General features: G+C 42.1%; 1 protein-coding gene across 14 annotated transcripts in view; it reads left to right on the forward strand.

The window, feature by feature from the left end:
* The window catches only part of rasgrp4 (RAS guanyl releasing protein 4), a 296,739-nt gene that overhangs the window by 93,944 nt on the left and 183,649 nt on the right, over positions 1-19,146 (forward strand). For all 14 annotated transcript variants that reach the window (XM_069907490.1, XM_069907499.1, XM_069907503.1 and 11 more), the window contains one exon: positions 18,340-18,410. The gene's annotated coding sequence lies outside the window, so the exon portion shown is untranslated. The remainder of the gene's footprint in view (positions 1-18,339; positions 18,411-19,146) is intronic.

Raw genomic sequence — 19,146 nt, forward strand, 5'->3', positions numbered from 1 at the left:
AATAATCACATAATATAATATGACATAAATATATAGAAATATTTCAGAATAATTTACTTGTTTCGTTGATAAAGAACCAAGGAGGTTACAGGATTCTATTCATCAATGTCACAGCCTGTGGGAAGAAGCTATTCCCCAGTCTGGCCATCCTAATTTTGATGCTCCTGTTCCTCCTTCCAGATGGTAGTGGGTCAAAGATCCTGTGTGGTGGATTCTCAGAGCCCTATTTAAGTAACGCTCCCAGTAAATGTCATCAATAGAGGAAAGGGAGACACCAGTGATTTTTTTTTGTCCACTTTGATGATCCTCTATTGACTTCCATTCTGATGCTTTGCAGCTCCAATCCCACACAGTGATGCAGCCAGACAGGACTCTCCCAACTGTTTGCAGCATTCATCCTGAACCTGAAGGCAAGGCCTGAATTTATTGTCGTCCACAGCTGCCGTTGGTGTGACACAGTGCAATTTGTGAAGGTGCTGCCTGTTAGCTCCAGGGACATAGGTTTGATCCCAATCTCCGGTGCTGTCCTCCTGGAGTTTGCACATTCTCCCTGTGACTGTGTGGGTTTCTTCCTGCTGCTGAGTATTTTAGAAATTTCTATTCTTATTTCAGACCAGTATTTAAAATAAAAATGGCAGCTCTGTCATTGGTGTGGGTCTGGGAGAATGGGGAGCGGAGACACAGTGCTGCTCTGCAGGGTCTTACTGCCTGGTTGTGATGCTGACAGCTTCAAACAGGCTTTAAACAGCCCCTTCGCCATCAAATTTCTGAATGGACAATGAATGACAGACACTACCTCATTTTTTATCTTTTGGATTAATTTATTTATTTAAAAAATGTAATTTACAGCCATTTTTGTACCTGTAAAGCTGCCGCAAAATAACAAATTTTGTGATACATGCTCATGACAATAAATTCTGATTCAGCAGACGGAATGTTTTAACTTCCTGCTACTGCAGAGGTCTGTGCCCAAAATGCCAGCACCTGTGCTGAACAGTGGCCACGAAGGGTTGCACACTCCAGGAGAGCAGTGGACTGGGGTAGGGTACCAGAAACAGGGAGAACATCCTCTGTTGAGAAGGCGAAGCATAGGAGATGACCGTGTAAGGAAGGGACCATGGCAGTGGATCAGTGAGGGGCGTAGTGCCTGAAGGACCCACGGGCCGCAGGCAACATGCAGTCAGCGGACTCACACCAGGCTGTGGGCTGTTGGGGACTGGCTCATAGGAAACTGGTATCAGTGCTGGGATTCAAGATGGTGCTGGGAGCAACAAGGGCTCTTGAAGGGCCTCAGGCTCTGAAGGCATTATGATCATATCGGAGGTTTGGCTCTGGAGCTCAGGTTGCCGATGGTTTGAACAGGTGTCTGTGTGGCTGGGGAGGCTGTGGGAGGTGGATCCATGGACTCTCAGTGTCTCTGAAGGGCCTCTCTTTTGTTTCTCTTTCTCTTATTGTTAGGGACGCCAAACAATGCTCATGGCGACTCTTTGTTTGCCTTGCAGCAGGCAGAAGTTGAAGCATTTCACATATTATTTTTTGTATTATTTCATGACAATAAGATGAGCCTTGAACCTTGTTTGATGTTCAAAGAATAATTTGGCCTCAACCCTCGTTCAGCTGGCATTGTGGAAAGTGTTCTCAGCACAGCAAAGGCATACCTGAAAATGATGTGTGACACAGAACTACATTTCTCTACAGAAGTAGAGCCAGGAAATCTCCCAGCCAACGTTTCAGATCTCATCTCTGCAGTCCTCCATGTCTGGCTGTGAACAGTGGAAGGTAATTAATGACAGGCTGTGGATCCAAGCCATATCCCCGCTATGTACTCCAATACCCTATCATCTCTGGAGAGGAATAGGTCGGATGAGCGCACAGTCTTTTGCCCAGAGTTGGGGAATTGGTAATCGAAGGTTTAAGGTGGGTGGGGGGAGAGATTTAACAGGAACCTGAGGGATAACATTTTTATACGGAGGCTGGTCAGTGTGGAATGGGATGCCAGAGGAGGTGGATGACACAAGTCAACTCAAGTTTATTGTCATTCGATTGCACAAGTACAACCTGACAAAACAGCGTTCTCTAGTCCTCAGTGCAAAATGTGCAGACACACAACCAGACCTAACATTCATACAGACATTCAATAGATATACAGGGCCAGTATTTCATCAATACCAATACATAAATAAATATTGTTTCATGGACAGAAGAATCTCAGATGGTTAGTGTGAGCAGTTCCTTTCATCGTTCAGCATTCTCACTGCCTGTTGCAATGTTCAAGAAAAAATTGGACAAATACAGGGATAGGATGGGCCAACGTAGGCTGATGTGGGTGGGACATTCTGGTTGGTGTGGGCCGAGGGGCCTGTTTCCACACTGTATAGCTCTATAACTCTTTCCTCTTCGTCTGTCCCCTCTTCCCTTGCTATATTATATCTCCCCTTCCTACTTTAGTCTCAATAGAAAGTTCCAACCCAAAACATTGACTGACCATTCTCTCCACAGATGCTGCTGACCCTCTGAGTCCCTCTGATAGCTCATAGTGTGCTCAGGAGCCAAGCATCTGCCATTCTTGTGTTTCTCTGCAACAGTATGTTGTGGCTGTTTTGGACAGGATCTTGCATTAACTTGGCAGTGATGTGTTTCTGACGAGTGAACACCTGTGAATCCTGCATATTATCCATTTCACATTGAAAAGTAGAAATATATGAGTGGTATTGAAATTGGCAGTCATTCCTAAATTGCATCCCCTTTTTCTTTTCATTGTGGTGAACAAAGGCAGATTATGCTGTGTAATTAATGCAGTGGTTCTCAACCTTTTTCTTCCCACTCACATCCCACTGTTAGTTATCCCTAGGCCATCGGTGCTCTGTGATGAGTAAGGGATGGCTTAAGGTGGGATGTGAATGGGAAGGGAAGGTTGAGAATCACTGCTCTGGACCCAATTGTTACTGAACTATTTTGCTTGAGAAAAATTGTCACTGCCCCATTTCCTTTGGAGTTAGAAACAGTTCACATAATGAGTCAATGAGGGATGATTAAAACAGTTGTTTTCAACCTTTTCCTTTCCTCCTACATCCCACCTTAAGCAATTCCTTACTAATCATAGAGCACCTATGGCATTGGGATTACTTACAGTGGTATGTGAGTGGAAAGAAAAAGGTTGAGAACCACTGAATTAACGCATGCACTTTTCAATATTACCCATTTTACCCATTGCCATGGTTAGTACAACACTATCACAGTCCCAACAACCCGGGTTTGAATCCGCCGCTATCTGTGGGGAGTTTGTACATTCTCCCCAAGTGTGCGTGGGTTTCCTACAGGTGCTTCCATTTCTTCTTAACCCTTCAAAAATGTATTGGAGTTGTTGGTTAATTTGGGTGTAATTGGGCGACAGGAGTTTATCTGGCCGGAATTGTAAATAAATGAAAAATGTTCGACCTTGGTCAACGATTATTTCCATCGTGAATTTCAGAGAGATTAATTGAACTCTTAAGACTTTTGCTGATGTGTTAATGTCCTTTGAAGCATCATATTTCTTGACACGAGCAAGATTAAACAAATTCATCACAAAACATAGAATATTCCAGCACAGTCCCTTCAGCGAATGATGTCCCGTAAACCAACTCCACAACAATCTAACCTTTCCCTCCCTCACACCCACAACCCTCTATTTTTCTTGCATCCTGTCTAAGAGTCTTTTGAATGGCCCCATTGTACAATCCCCCACCACCACCACCCCTGGCAGTGCATTCCAGGTACCCACCACTCTCTGTAAAAAACTTACCCCTGAAATCTCCCCTAAACTTTCCTCCCCTCACTTTATACAGATGTCCTCTGGTATTTGTTACTGTTGCCCCAGGAAAATGGTGCACTCTGTCATCAGGCGGCATGGTTAGCATTGGGCAGCCCAGTTAGCCCAGCGGTTAGCACAAAACTGCTACAGTGCCGGGGTTCATATCTAGAGTTGTCTGTAAAAAGTTTGTATGTTGTTTCGTGTCCACGTGGATTTCTTCTAGGTGCTCCAGTTTCCTCCCACTGTTCAAAATGTACCAGAGACTGTAGGTTAATTGGGCGGCATGGGCTCATGGGCTGAAAGGCCTGTATGTCTACATTTAAATTTAATCTTGTAAAGCTCTATTAAGTTTTCTCTCATTCTTCTTCATTCCAAACCTTACATCAATAAACACATTTTCCAATCCAGGCAGCATCCTGGTGAATTCAAAGTGTAGTCTCACCAGAGTTTTATAGAGATGCAACATTACCTCATGGATCTTGAACCCAATCCCTAACTGACGAAGGCAGTAAAACAAAAATCTGTCCACACTGTGAATAAAGTAAAAACACAATGCTTGAGAATCTCAGCAGGTCAGACAGTGTACTTTATGTAGAAAAATACTTACATCAAGGTTATATACCTTGATGAAGGGCTCATGCCTGAAATGTTGGTCATGTATCTATCTTTGCTAATAAAGTGCACTGTTTGACCTGCTTTCTCTAGCGTTTTATCCTAACTAATGAAGGCCTGCACCCCATATTCCTTCTTAACTACCCTATCAATCTGCTCGGACACCTGGATTTGGACTCCAAGTTCCCTCTGTTATTCTACACTGCTAAGGATCCTATCATTAACCATGAAATCCACTCACACTAGTCCCGTGTCATAATGACACTCAATAACAGCAAAGGGCTTGGAGTCACATGATGGAGTAGTGGCCAGTTGGGGAATACCAGCTCTCTCCAGAAAAGAAGAAATAAAGTGAAGAAAATACAAAGTTCAAGAAATACAAAACATAACAAATAAAAGATAAAGTTGTAGAGAAAAGAAAGAAAATGGCACCCAAGAAGGAAAAAGTAAAAAACAGTGGGAAAAAAAGAAGAAAAGACGCTGGAAGAGAAAAGAGAAGGTCTTACCTGCATGAAGAAACAGGGAGCCGTCTTGGAGAACAGAGCCTGTTCTCCGAGGTTAGTGACAACCCCGCAGAGTCGCAACCCCCCCCCGACCACTGGACTGCAAAAATGGCTCTCTGAGTCAAACAAAAGTGCGCAGCGCGCTTACGAAGGAAAAAACCGATGGGAGGGGGGCTCAACCGAGGAGCAGGCAAACACTACGTGACCAGCTGAGGGATGCCCGACTCCAGGGCTCTCAGCTGGAAGAAGAAGAAGAAAGCGACAGGAAAGGGAGTGAAAGGAAAGAAGAGCAGCAGTAAGAGGCCTAACAGATGAGTAGCCCAGAAGAAGAGGACCAACAGCAAGAAGCCAAGCAAGAAGAAGCACAGCAAAGTGAGACAAGCAACTCATCAGGAAAGTCAGAAGAGACACAGATACAAGGAAGAGAAGAAGAAGACACAAACACAGGTACAGACACAGAAGAAGAGGAAGAAGAAGACCAAGATCTGCACAGAGAAATAGAAGGTTAAAACATATGAATAGAATATAGATAAAGTTTTTTCAAGAACAAATGAGAGCATTAAAAGAATGGTTGACATTAGAATTTAGGGAAATGAAAAGTACAGAAGATAAAGTGAGTAGAATAGAGTTGGTCATGACAGAAATAAGGAAAAGATTAGAAAAAGTGGAAGAAGGAGAAACGGCTGGAGAAATGGAAGTGAACGACTTAAGAAGAAAATTGGAAGAAAGTGATAAAAAAGTTAAAGAAACACAAGAGTTGTTAGCTCAGAAAATTGATATGTTGGAAAATGATAGTAGGCGAAACAACATAAAAATAGTGGGCCAAAAGGAAGATGAAGAAGGCACAGATATGAAGGAATTTATAAAAGAATGGATCCCAAAGGTCCTGGGATTGACAGAAATGCAGGAAGGAATGGAAATAGAAAGGGTACACAGAACACTAGCTCCGAAACCACAGACACAGCAAAAACCAAGATCCGTTTTAGTAAAATTTTTGAGATATACAACAAGAGAAAATATACTGGAATGGGCAAGGAATAAAATTAGAGAAGACAATAAACCTTTGGAATACAAGAGTCAAAAAATATTTTTTTTACCAGACATAAGTTTTGAACTCTTAAAGAAGAAGAAGGAGTTTAATACAGCAAAATCGATCCTATGGAAAAAAGGTTATAAATTTATGTTAAGACATCCAGCTGTGTTTAAAATATTTATCCCTGGGGAGCAAAACAGACTGTTCTCAGATCTGGAGGAAGCACGAGAATTTGCAGAATGCCTTCAGGACAGATGAAGAGATGTAACAAGAATGAAGAACGGCGATAAAATATAGATAAAGATGTAAAAATAATTATATGTAATATCTAAAGAAGGGAAAGAGAAGGGAAGAAAGGAAGTAAGGGGGGAAAAAAAGAGGGTGAACTTTGTTATATGTGTAAAAAATGTCTTTTCTGGGAGGGTTGGGTGGGAGAGAATAGCCGTCACTGCGAAATCAGTTGACGCTTGTGAGCGGGTTCGCAATCCAAATGGAGAGGGGAGTTGTGGTTGCCCAGCAAGGGATAAGGGGCAACTCAGAGAGGGGGGGACATTTAGGGTTAAGGGAATATTAGATGTGGGAGTTGTTAAAGTATTTTATGTTTTAAATGTGTTGTCATACATTGAGTTCAAAAAGGGAAAACCGAGAGATGAAAATGGGGAAAAGGGGGATGGTGGTGGTGAGGAAGCGGAAATGAGGTGTAAACAGGATAAGCGATGGCCATGTTGAACTATATGACTATAAATATTAATGGAATACATAACCAAATTAAACAAAAAAGGCTATTAAATTTCCTGGAAAAAAAAATAGACATAGCATTTGTGCAGGAAATGCATCTAACTGAAGTGGAACATAATAAATTAAAGAGAGACTGGATAGGGCACGTAGCGGACCCATCATATAATTCAAAAGCTAGAGGTGTAGCTATATTAATTAATAAAAATGTACCAATCAAAATAGAGGAGGAAATAATAGATCCAGCAGGGAGGTATGTAATGATAAAGTGTCAGATATATTCAGAATTTTGGAATTTGCTCAATATATATGCACCTAATGAAGAGGATCAAAAGTTTGTGCAAGATATTTTTTTGAAGATTGATAGGAGGGGATTTTAACCTTAATTTGGATCCAATGTTGGATAAAACTGGACAAAAGACTAGCAAAAAGAATAAAGTGGCCAAATTTATGGTTAAATCAATGCAAGAAATGAAACTTATGAATAAATGGAGGAAGGCAGCACCCAAGGGAGAAGGAATACTCATATTATTTGAGTAGGCATAAAACATACTCAAGGATAGATATGTTTTTGTTGTCGGCCCATATTCAAGGGAGAGTTAGGAAAACTTAATATAAAACTAGATTGCTATCTGATCATTCACCCCTGTTATTAACAATAGAACTGGAGGACATCCCACCAAGAACATATAGATGGAGGTTAAACTCTATGCTACTTAAAAGGCAGGAATTTAGAGAATTTATTGAACACCAAATTAAAATGTACTTTGAAATAAATACAGAATCAGTGAAAGACAAATTTATATTATGGGATGCAATGAAAGGCTTCATTAGAGGGCAGATAATAAGTTATGTAACTAAGATGGAAAAGGACTACAATTGGGAAATAGAGCAGTTGGAAAGGGAGATAGTAAGTACAGAAAAGGAACTAGCAAAAAGGGACAATATAACAAAAAGAAGAGAAATGGTAGACAAAAAAAATAAAATACGAAACATTACAAACGTATAAGGTGGAGAAGAACATAATGAAAATAAAGCAAAAGTATTATGAACTAGGAGAAAAAACGCACAAAATATTAGCCTGGCAACTTAAAACAGAACAAGCTAAAAGAACTGTATTGGCATCAAGGAAAAAGGACAAATAAATTACATATAACCCAATGGAGATTAATGAGAACTTTAAGGAATTTTATGAACAATTACATCAAACTGAGAACGAGGGGAAAGATGATAAAACAGAAGAGTTTTTTTTAGCTAAAATTAAACTGCTGAAATTGCAAGAAGAGGAACAAAACAAACTGATAAAACCATTTGAAATAGAGGAAGTACAGGATATATTAAAAAAGCTGCCGAACAATAAAATGCCTGGAGAGATTGGATTCCCAATAGAATTCTATAAAACATTTAAAGAATTATTAATTCCTCCTCTCCTGGAAGTAATGAACCAGATAGAAGAAACACAAAACTTGCCAGATTCATGTAAGACAGCAATAATTACAGTAATACCAAAGATGGGGAAGGATCAACTAACACCAGCATCATATAGACCAATATTTCTACTTAATTCAGATTATAAAATAATAGCAAAATTATTAGCAAACAGATTGGCCGACTGTGTACCAAAAATAGTAAAACAAGATCAAACTGGATTTATTAAGAAAAGACGAACAGCGGATAATGTCTGTAAATTTATTAATTTAATTCATGCAGTTCAAGGAACTAAGATGCCAACAGTGGCTGTTGCTTTAGACTCAAAAAAAGCCTTTGACAGGGTAGAATGGAATTATTTATTCACGTATTACAGAGGTTCAATCTACCAGAAAAATATATTAATTGGATTAAAGCATTATATAATGGACCATTGGCGAAGGTAACAGTAAATGGATATGTATTGAACCAATTTAAATTAAGTAGGTCAACTAGGCAGGGATGTCCACTATCTCCCTTACTGTTCGCTTTAGCAATAGAACCATTGGCAGAACTGATAAGAACAGAAAATAAAATAAAAGGGATAAAAATAAAGGAGGAGTATAAAATCAGTTTATTTGCAGATGACATCATAGTATACTTAACAGAACCAGAAATATCAATAAAAGAACTACATAAGAAATTGAAGGAGTATGGAGAAATATCGGGATACAAGATCAACGCAAATAAAAGTGAAGTGATGCCAATGAGTAATGCGGATTTTGCAGAATTTTAAAAAGAATCACCATTTAAATGGCAAACACAAGCAATCCGATACCTAAGTATTAGGTTAGATAATAATTTAAGCCACTTGTACAAATTAAATGATCAGCCACTAATAAATTGCAGGAAGACTTAGAACATTGGAAAGAATTACTGCTAATATTGATAGGGAGAGTAAATTGCATTAAAATTAATGTCTTCCCAAGGATACAATACTTATTTCAATCGTTACCAATTCCCTTAACAGAGAAATTCTTTAATGAACTGAAGAGAATAATAAGGAATTTTTTATGGAAAAGGGGGAAACCGAAGATAGCATAGATAAATTAACAGAGAGGTACAAACAAGGTGGTTTGCAGTTACCAAACTTTAAAAATTATTATCGAGCACCACAATTAAGGTATTAACCATAACCATATAACCATTTACGGAGCGGAAACAGGCCATGTTGGCTTTTCGAGTCCACACCGGTTCACTTTTATCAGATTTTTATCAGACAAGGGAAAAACCAGATTGGTCTAAGATAGAGCTAGATAAAATAGGGGAGAAGGTACCGGAACATATACTTTATAAGTGGGATGAAAAGCTGGTACGATATAAAAGCTCACCAGTATTGCACCGAGGACCAAAGAACATTGTTTCGTCCAGTTGTACTTTTACAATTGTATTCATAATAAACTTGAATTTATGGTACTATGGATTTAACCTCTGATCCAATTCTGTGCTTCAACCATACCACACTGTGAAGCAGCCAGCCAGAAACGATCTCGATAGAGCTCCTGTAGAAGGGTTACATGATGGTGGCCAGTAGCTTTGCCCACTTCTGTCTTCTCGGAAGTGCAGTCGCTGTTGTGCCTTCCTGACAAGTGAGGAGATGTGTGTCCACGATAGGTCACTTATTTAGTGGTCTCCAAGGAAATTGGTGCTATCTCCTCTCTCCACTACTGAGTGGTTGTCCTGGTCCTCCTGAAGTCCGTGATCATCTTCTCTTGTCCACGTTGAAATTCAGGTTGTTATTCTCGCACCATATCATGAGATTTTCCACCTCTTCTCTGTCGTGCAACTACTACTGTTGTGTCATCTGCAAACTTGATGACTGTTGGAGCTGGATCTGGCGACAAGTAGAAATTCTTCCTGCTCTGCAGGAAAAAGAATTTCAGGGTAGTATGTGATGTCTGACAATAAACCTGAAATTTGAACGTTGATGTCAGAAAAGATGAGATTGATGCGGAGCATGCTTACATAGGTTGACACATCATGAGCTGAAGGGGCTGGTCTGTGCAGCAGTTTTTTAGGTTCTAAAGCAGCCTACTTAACCAACCCCCTTGAACATTTGTGCTCTCCAACAATGGAGGTAGTGGCTATGGTGTGTGCCAACTGCAGGACATGCAGCAGTTATACCCTTCGGTGTTCCAAGGAGAGGGCAGGAATGTATCATGATGTCATCATCCACACATTCCATTCCAGGTCCTACACCATCCCGTGTGTCAGCGTCGCAGAGTATGGATCTGGACCTCTCTCCCTGACAGCACTGGGGCCATGCCTTCACCCGAGGGAATGCTTTGGTTCGAAAGGTTGGCCTCCCACCACCCTCCTGGAGAAAACAAGGGAGCAGCAATGGATGCTGGCCTCCCGCAACATGAAAATAAAATACAAAATTCAATTCTGTGATTGTGGAGGTCTTATTTCCCCTCACCCCCCACCTCGCTAATTCCAGACATGTGTTTTTCATGGGCCACTGTAGGACTTGAGTTGTTTGGTCTTTACTTTTCATTCTGTCCAGGGAAAAGTTGTGAATTTTCTGTTGTTTAAAAAAAAAAGACCACCAGATTTCAGTCTCAGAAGCAAAGCTAACACGAAGTCAGTGATTATAAACCTTACAGACTAATGTGGACTTCATCTTAATTTCTTTGACAAAGGTTTCATTCTCTTCTGTGAATTTCAGGGCACTGTTTGTTTTTTGTCCTTACTGCCCCTATCGCTCCACTGACCAGTGTCTCCCACATACCATCGGGATGGCTCAGGAGCCGATATAAGCATTTGCTAATCTACGTGTCATGTCCAAAAGCAAATTGATTTTAAAAAATGCAAATTCTGCAGGGTGCACTGCTGGAGAAAAAAATATATATTGATTTTCCAGCTTTTCTTGCAGGTTTGGTTTTAGTCTTGAATTGGATGTAACTCAAAAATTCAATCCCTTAGAGCCTGAGACTTTTGCCAGTACATTTCCAACCTAATCCTGAGACGTGTGTGTAAATTTATGTCAGCGATGATTTGTGCTCATATGACATGAAGAAAGCTCAGTGTGACTTCAAATAGCAGTTTTTCTACCAAAATAACACATGTTTATATGTTGCTTTAGGAGACTGTCTCTTCCTGTGGACATAAACAGGATGCCCATACAACTAGAGACACCCAAGAGACAGTGAAATACTGAAATGTGAAGTAAAAAAACAATCTGCTAGAGGAACTCAGTGGGTCAAGAAGCATCAGTTGGAGAGAAAGATATGTTAACGTTATGGTTGGAATGCTTCGCAAGTCTGAGAGTGTAATACGGATAGGGTGAGAGGGATGTACAGAGGATTGAAGGGCACCAGTCCCCTACTAGAACCCCTTCACCTAGTCTTCATCATGTCATCTGAAAGTGGCGACACTGCCAGAGGTTCTGTAACACAGCGCTACCACTAGTGTGGACCCGGGACAGTGGGGAGAGGAGACACAGCACTGCTCCACAGGATCCTACTGCTTGTGATGCCAACATCTCTGTACAGGCTTTATACAGCCTGTTAAAGGTGCTGAAGGTGGTTTTTTAACATCCTCCAAACATAGAGGTCTGTGCCCAACCTGTGTTGGGCAGTGGACTGGGGTGGGGATCACAGACAGTGGGGGAGCAGCTGAACAGCGTAGGGCACTGGAAACAGGAACAACCCCATTGAAAAGGAGAAGCATAGGAAAGGACCCTACATGATGATGACCACAGCAGCAGACTAGCGAATGGCTCAGTTGCTGAAGGACCCACACCTGCTATGGGCAGCTGGGAGCCAAGTATCAGAGCCAGGATTTGAGAGGGTGCTGAGGGCAAGAAGGGCTCCCGAAGGGCCTCAGGCGCTGAAGGCTTCCACATCGTGTTGGAGGTTTTGATCTGGAGCTTGGTTTGCTGATGGATTGAACAGGAATCTGTGTGGCTGCAAATCCACAGACATTCAGTGTCGCTGTAGGGACATTCTCATGGCGCTGGACAATTCTCATGGAGACTCTTTGCCTTACAACAGGCAAAGGTTGATGTAGGTTGTGCGTATTACATTTTTTTAAATTAAAAGAACCTTGAATTATCTGGCTAACTCTCCTCTGAACTCTTGACGAAGGGTTCCAGCTAGAAAGGTCAACAATTCTTTTTCTCCCACTGATTTCCTGCAAGCACATTGTTTGTTGCCCAAACAACTTCCCAGCAAGAGTAGAACTCACTAATTTCCTGGCCAATATCATTCCCCATTCTGCAATACAGTCAATTAAAATAAATGATTGTTAATTATATTTACTTGTATATGAGTGTGCATGTTTGCAGACCAAACTGTCAAACGTGGGCTGACTGGGTATCCAAAGGATGAAATGGAGAATCACAAAAATGCAAACTCATTCTATCTTAAACAAATTATATTTAATGGACCATAGACATTCCTTATCCTGGAATCATTTGGCATTCTCAGTGTTCACCATCAAAATTTTTATGGCAATAACTTTTACACAGCAGTTTCCATTTGGTACGGACATCATGTTCAGCACGGGCACGTGCATTAACCTCACAACATCGTGACCTGCTGAGTTTCTCCAGCACATTTGTGTACTGCATTAGACTCAGTATTACCCAGGATTGTCAGCAAATGCCTCTCTCAGATATGCTCCTTAGACCATCCCATGGATTTCTTCTTTGGCTTGGCTTCGCGGACGAAGATTTATGGAGGGGGTAAAAAGTCCACGTCAGCTGCAGGCTCGTTTGTGGCTGACCAGTCCGATGCGGGACAGGCAGACACGATTGCAGCGGTTGCAAGGGAAAATTGGTTGGTTGGGGTTGGGTGTTGGGTTTTTCCTCCTTTGCCTTTTGTCAGTGAGGTGGGCTCTGCGGTCTTCTTCAAAGGAGGCTGCTGCCCGCCAAACTGTGAGGCGCCAAGATGCACGGTTTGAGGCGTTATCAGCCCACTGGCGGTGGTCAATGTGGCAGGCACCAAGAGATTTCTTTAGGCAGTCCTTGTACCTTTTCTTTGGTGCACCTCTGTCACGGTGGCCAGTGGAGAGCTCGCCATATAATACGATCTTGGGAAGGCGATGGTCCTCCATTCTGGAGACGTGACCCATCCAGCGCAGCTGGATCTTCAGCAGCGTGGACTCGATGCTGTCGACCTCTGCCATCTCGAGTACCTCGACGTTAGGGGTGTGAGCGCTCCAATGGATGTTGAGGATGGAGCGGAGACAACGCTGGTGGAAGCGTTCTAGGAGCCGTAGGTGGTGCCGGTAGAGGACCCATGATTCGGAGCCGAACAGGAGTGTGGGTATGACAACGGCTCTGTATACGCTTATCTTTGTGAGGTTTTTCAGTTGGTTGTTTTTCCAGACTCTTTTGTGTAGTCTTCCAAAGGCGCTATTTGCCTTGGCGAGTCTGTTGTCTATCTCATTGTCGATCCTTGCATCTGATGAAATGGTGCAGCCGAGATAGGTAAACTGGTTGACCGTTTTGAGTTTTGTGTGCCCGATGGAGATGTGGGGGGGCTGGTAGTCATGGTGGGGAGCTGGCTGATGGAGGACCTCAGTTTTCTTCAGGCTGACTTCCAGGCCAAACATTTTGGCAGTTGCCCATGGATTTAATAGTACGTTATCCCCCAGGTCTATCTTTAATATCTGTGCAGCACAGGAGGCTCATCAGGTTTGTGTCAGTGTTGTGTTGAACAACTTCTTCCCATTAACTCTGCAAATCATTTAACCTCAAGCGCCCACTTGTTGATGAGTTCCAAGCTGAAGTGATGGCCATTCTTTATCTCCCATTGATGCTGCTTGTCCCACTGAATTCCCCAGCAGATTGTTTGTTGCTCCAGATTCCAGTGTCTGATATGTCCCCATCCAGTTCCCTTTACACACCTTAGATCAGAGCAGGCAATGAGTTCCACCGCTCCCTGTGCAAATGTTCTTTTCCCCTCATTCTCCGACTTACCTCTTGAACTGTCCACTCATGACCTGAGCTCATGTGATTAACCAGTACACCTCTGGCAAAACTCCTCTCAGCTTTACTACAAGGACAACCTCAGTTCCTCCAGTCGAACCCCCTGAAATCCCTCTTCCCTGGAACTGCAGCAGTTCTTTTTTGGCACTTTCTCTGAGACCTCACTCCTTCCTGGTGTGATGACCAGAATTTGAATTCAATCACCCAATTATGGTCTGACTACTTTGGAACTAATCCGTTCTTGCAAAAAGCCAAAACAACTGTCTCACTGGTTCTATATTCTGCATTACAGAATTTAAGTAACTTAAACACAAAATGCAGACCAGTTGCAGGGCAATGATGAAAGAAGGCTGTTAGAGGTCCCAGTTTTCAATGGGGATCAACATGAAATCCTGACAGCCTGCTCCTGTAGATGAAAAAAATCCCTGTGGCACTATTTGGAAAGTGAACAAGAGAGTTCTTCTCAGCTATCTGGCCAGTATTTGCAGTTGTACCAACTGCAGAATAAAACTGATTACACTCGACAATTTTTTTTTTCAAAAGGTTTCTTTCTTGAAAAAAATATTGGGGATCACGATAGACAATTTCATGCTGAACACATGATAATTTCAGATTTGCTGTATTAGGAAGTTGGAGCAACATTAAATTAACTTTTTATTGAATTTAGCATGTTTAATCGCATAATGAAGCTCTCAGGTTGACTGCAAATGTGAGGAGCCCAGGATTTGTCTTGGTCACCAATTTTACAACTGAAGTAGAGATTATGGGCTTTCTTAATAAGTGCAGTCATGTGTCTTTGAGCCTGAAGCGTATACTCACCACAAATGTAGCAGAATGGATCACAGCTGTTGTGACATTGACCAGACATTTTTGCTGTATTAAATCTTCCTGAAGACAATAAATGCTATTGTTAAGTACATTCACTGTGCTATTGCCTGAAGAACATGTGCATCAATGTACGTTCAATCTATGTCAATGTAATGCGCATCTTCTGTATATGTGACCTGCTCTTATAGCCTGTCTTCTTCGTCTTACATAGCACCTGGATTGAGTACATGCCCAGGCATGCTTGATCTGACCAAAACAGCTTGCTTTGTGGGTAATATACTAGTAGGCATAAAATATGACAAGAAATCACAAAAGTAGATTATATTTTTTTTAAAATGGTATGCAATAGGAAACTTTTAAGGTGATTTCATGAGCAATGGCCCAAAATCCATAAAATACATCCAAAAGTGTCCAGGAAGAAAAATGTTTGTTCTCCAGTGTTATCTGGCCACAAACATGTCACTGCTTGTGGGATCTTCCTGTGCACAGTTTGGCTGCCTTGCTTCTTACAGCAGCAAATGTGTTTCAGCTGCACTTCATTGGCGAGAAAATGCTTTTAGGCCCAGTGTGGTTCAACATTCTCTTCAACGTAAAAAGTTCAAAGTTTAGATGTACTGTCAGAGCACATACATGACATCTCCTCCAACCCTGAGAGGTTGAGTCGGTGGTGAAGAAGGCAAATGCAAAGTTGCCATTCATTTCTAGAGGGATAGCATTCAAGAGCAGGGATGTAATGTTGAGACTTGATAAAGCACTGGAGAGACCTCACGTGTACAGTTTTGGGCACCTTATTTGAGAAAAGATGTGCTGGCTTTGGAGAGGGTTTCGAGAAGATTTACTAGAATGATACCAGGAATGAAAGGGTTAGCATATGAAGAATGATTGTCATCTCTGAGCTCAGCCCGAAATGCTGGCAATATAGCTTTGTCTCCTACAGACGCTGAAAGGCAGACTGAATTCCTTCGGCATTTCAGTGTGTTTTTATAACAATGTTTGCACACTTTCATGTTTCACTCAGCTCTTGGATTGTACTTGTTGGAGTAAAGAAGGATGAGGGGACCTCATAAAGGCCTTTCGAATGCTGAAAGGCCTGGACAGAGTAGATGTGGCAAGGATGCTTCCTATGGGAGGGGAGTCTAGGACAAGAGGCCACAACTTCAGGATAAAATGGTGTCAATTTAAAACTGAAATGCAGAGAAATTTCTTTAGTCAAAGGGTCATGAGTCTGTGGAACGTTGCCACAGGTGGCTGTGGAATCGAGGTCGTTGGGTGTATTTAAGGCAGAGATTCGATTAGTCAGGGCATTAAGGGTTACAGGGATAAACCTGGGAAGTGGGGCTGAGTGGGAAGATGGATCAGCTCATGATAGAATGGTGGAACAGACTCGATGGGCCGATTGACCTACTTCTGCTTCTATATCTTGTGACATTCTTTTTCCTACAGACCAGGCAGATTTTCTTCTAAGTAGTGCAAAAAAATGTACTCAAGAAAATATATGTACTCAAAAGAAAGAAATGTAAACAAGAAGAAAGTGCAGATAAACTGACTATTCAATGCAAAAAATTAATATTCAGTAATCAATAAAGTGCAAAGTCTGAGTCCTTAAATGAGACCCTGATTGAGTTTGTCATTGAGGAGTCTAATGGTGGAGGGGGAGCAGCTGTTCTTGAACCTGCTGGTGCGAGTCTTGTGGCATCGATCCCTCTTTCCTGATGGCAGCAGCGAGAACAGAGCGTGTGCTGAGTGGTGTGGATCCTTGATGATCGCCTCTGCTCTCCAACATCAGTGTTCCCTGTAGATGTTCTCAATGGTGGGGAGGGTTTTGCCTGTGATGTCCTGGGTCCACTACCTTTTGCAGGACTTTACACTCAGGGGTGTTGGTGCCATTATGCAGCCGGTCAGCACCCTTTGAAATTTGCCAGTTCCTGGTGTCAAACGCGTGAGGAAGTAGAGGTGCTGACGTGTTTTCTTCATGATGACATTTGTGTGTTGGGTCTAGTAAAGGTCCTGCAAAATAGTGACTCCCAGGAATTTAAATTTAGTTAGAGAAATATAATGTCTCTGGAGGAAAGCACCAAAGCCTGGTGAACTTTTTACAAATCAGTGAACCGGTGCGGACTCGAAAGGCCAACATGGCCTGTTTCCGCTCCGTAAATGGTTATATGGTCAACACTAGTCCATAATATGTGCTTTTGATTGAAACCAATTTTGAACCTAGATTTTCAGATTGCTGCCTGTTCAAAGAGTGTTGTGCCTTCCTGCATCTGAATATAATTTACTTTGGAAATTGTTAATGTTGCTAACCTTGACGTGATATGGTCTGGGAAAGAAGCTGATATGTGGAATTCGGCACGATTCATAAACAATTCATCTGATTTCAAAGCTGGAGTGGCTAAACGTCTGTGACTGAGCCTTACATCCCATGTGTGCAATGTGTGTTAAATGGCCATCAACAGATTCCTCTCGTTCATGAATCTGACATCTGTGGGGGTAAACATTATACAGCTCTCTGAGTTCAAATAAACGCTGCTAACAACCCACTATCAGAAATCTCCCAGGAAAGGGTGTCCCATCAAAATGAAATTGGGCCATTCAGTCCATCGAGTCTGCCCCACCATGGCAGATTTACTATCTTATTCAAGCTCATCTCCTCCTCCCTGTAACATTACAGGCCCTTCGGCCTTTGATCTTGAGCCGACCTATATATTCCTACCAAAAAAAACTAACCGTTCCTGCCTCTATTTTTCTTCCATCCATGTGCCTGTCTAAGAGTCTCTTAAATGCCCCTAATGTTCCAGCCTCTGCCACCACCCCTGGCAATGCATTCCAGGCACCCATAACTCTGTATTAAAAACATCTCCCCTAAACTTTCCTCCTTCACTTTGATGAGCCCTTGATTCCCCTCCTAATTAAGAACCTGTTCATCTCTGTCTTAAATTTCACCAATGACATGGCTTCCATAGCCATCCACAGCATAGATTTCCACAGATTCACCCCCCCTCAGGGTAAAGAAATTCCTCCTCATCTCTGTTCCCAAAGGGCGTATTTGAATTCTGAGGCTGTGTCCTCTGGTCCCAGACTCCCCCACCTAGGAAACATCCTCTCCACATCCACTCTACCCAGATGCCAATATTACAATCCACCGAATTAATAAATAGTGCTGAACCCTGCCCAATGTTTCGCCTTTCCCTGATCATGTTCCGGACCACTTTTCTGCATCTCTAAACTAAATACAGTAAAACCTCCATTATCTGGAATTCAAGGACATGGCAAATTCACTTATCTGACATCTACCAATCCTCACATGTCAAGTCACTTTTATTTGTCGTTCATGAAGAGGTAGCGTATTTGGGTTTTACTGTAGTTTTCTCTCTTTCCCAGCTCTGATGAAGGGCATTAAGCTGAAACATTCACTCTGTTCCTTGCTCCACAGATTCTGCCTGACCTGCTGACTGTTTCCTGATGTTTCTACTTGTTTCACCCACTTTTGCCAGTTTCCCACCAGTAAGTATAAGTTTAAATATATCGTCCATTCTACCTGAATAATGTGATATGTCATAGGGAAATCCTTACCTGAGCAGTAAATGCAACCCAAACACTAGAGTTGAACAAGAAAGTCTGCAGACACTGGGGTCAATTGCAGTACACAAAGGTGCAGGTCACGCAGTGTCCAGAGGAAGTAAAAGGTGATCAACATTCTGGACCTGAGCTTTTCATCAGGTGTGTTGAAAATCAGTCAGATGCCCGAATTAAAAGATAGAGGGAGAGAGGAGAAAGGGGCAGGGCGAGGAGTTCTGACTAACAGATAGGAGACCATAGGTCAATACAGGTGGGAAGGTAGAAGAGAAGGTGAAAAATGACGTGGGAGAAGGCAGAGGGCAAAGAAGGGTTGCTTTCTGATAGGAGAAGTAAGGGAAGGGGAGCTGGAGGAAAGGAGTCTGAGGAATGAGGGAAAGAGAGAGACTGGAGAGAGGTTTAATAGAAATTGGAGGATTGATATTGATGCCATCTGGCTGGAGACAGCCGAGATGGAATACAAGGTGCTGTTCCTCCAATTTATGGATCGCCTCAGTTTGGCAGTGCATGCAACCATGGGCAGAAATGTTGGTGTGGGATGGGGCATGGATTAAAGTGGTTGATCCCTGAAAGGTCCTTGCCAGATAAACTGATTGGCAACTGGGCTGACCATTTTAAACCCACACACCATTGCCCAAATGGAGATTACTGTTAGCCCCATCAG

The sequence above is a fragment of the Narcine bancroftii genome, chromosome 13, assembly GCF_036971445.1.
Source record: "Narcine bancroftii isolate sNarBan1 chromosome 13, sNarBan1.hap1, whole genome shotgun sequence".
Classification (NCBI taxonomy): Eukaryota; Metazoa; Chordata; class Chondrichthyes; order Torpediniformes; family Narcinidae; genus Narcine; species Narcine bancroftii.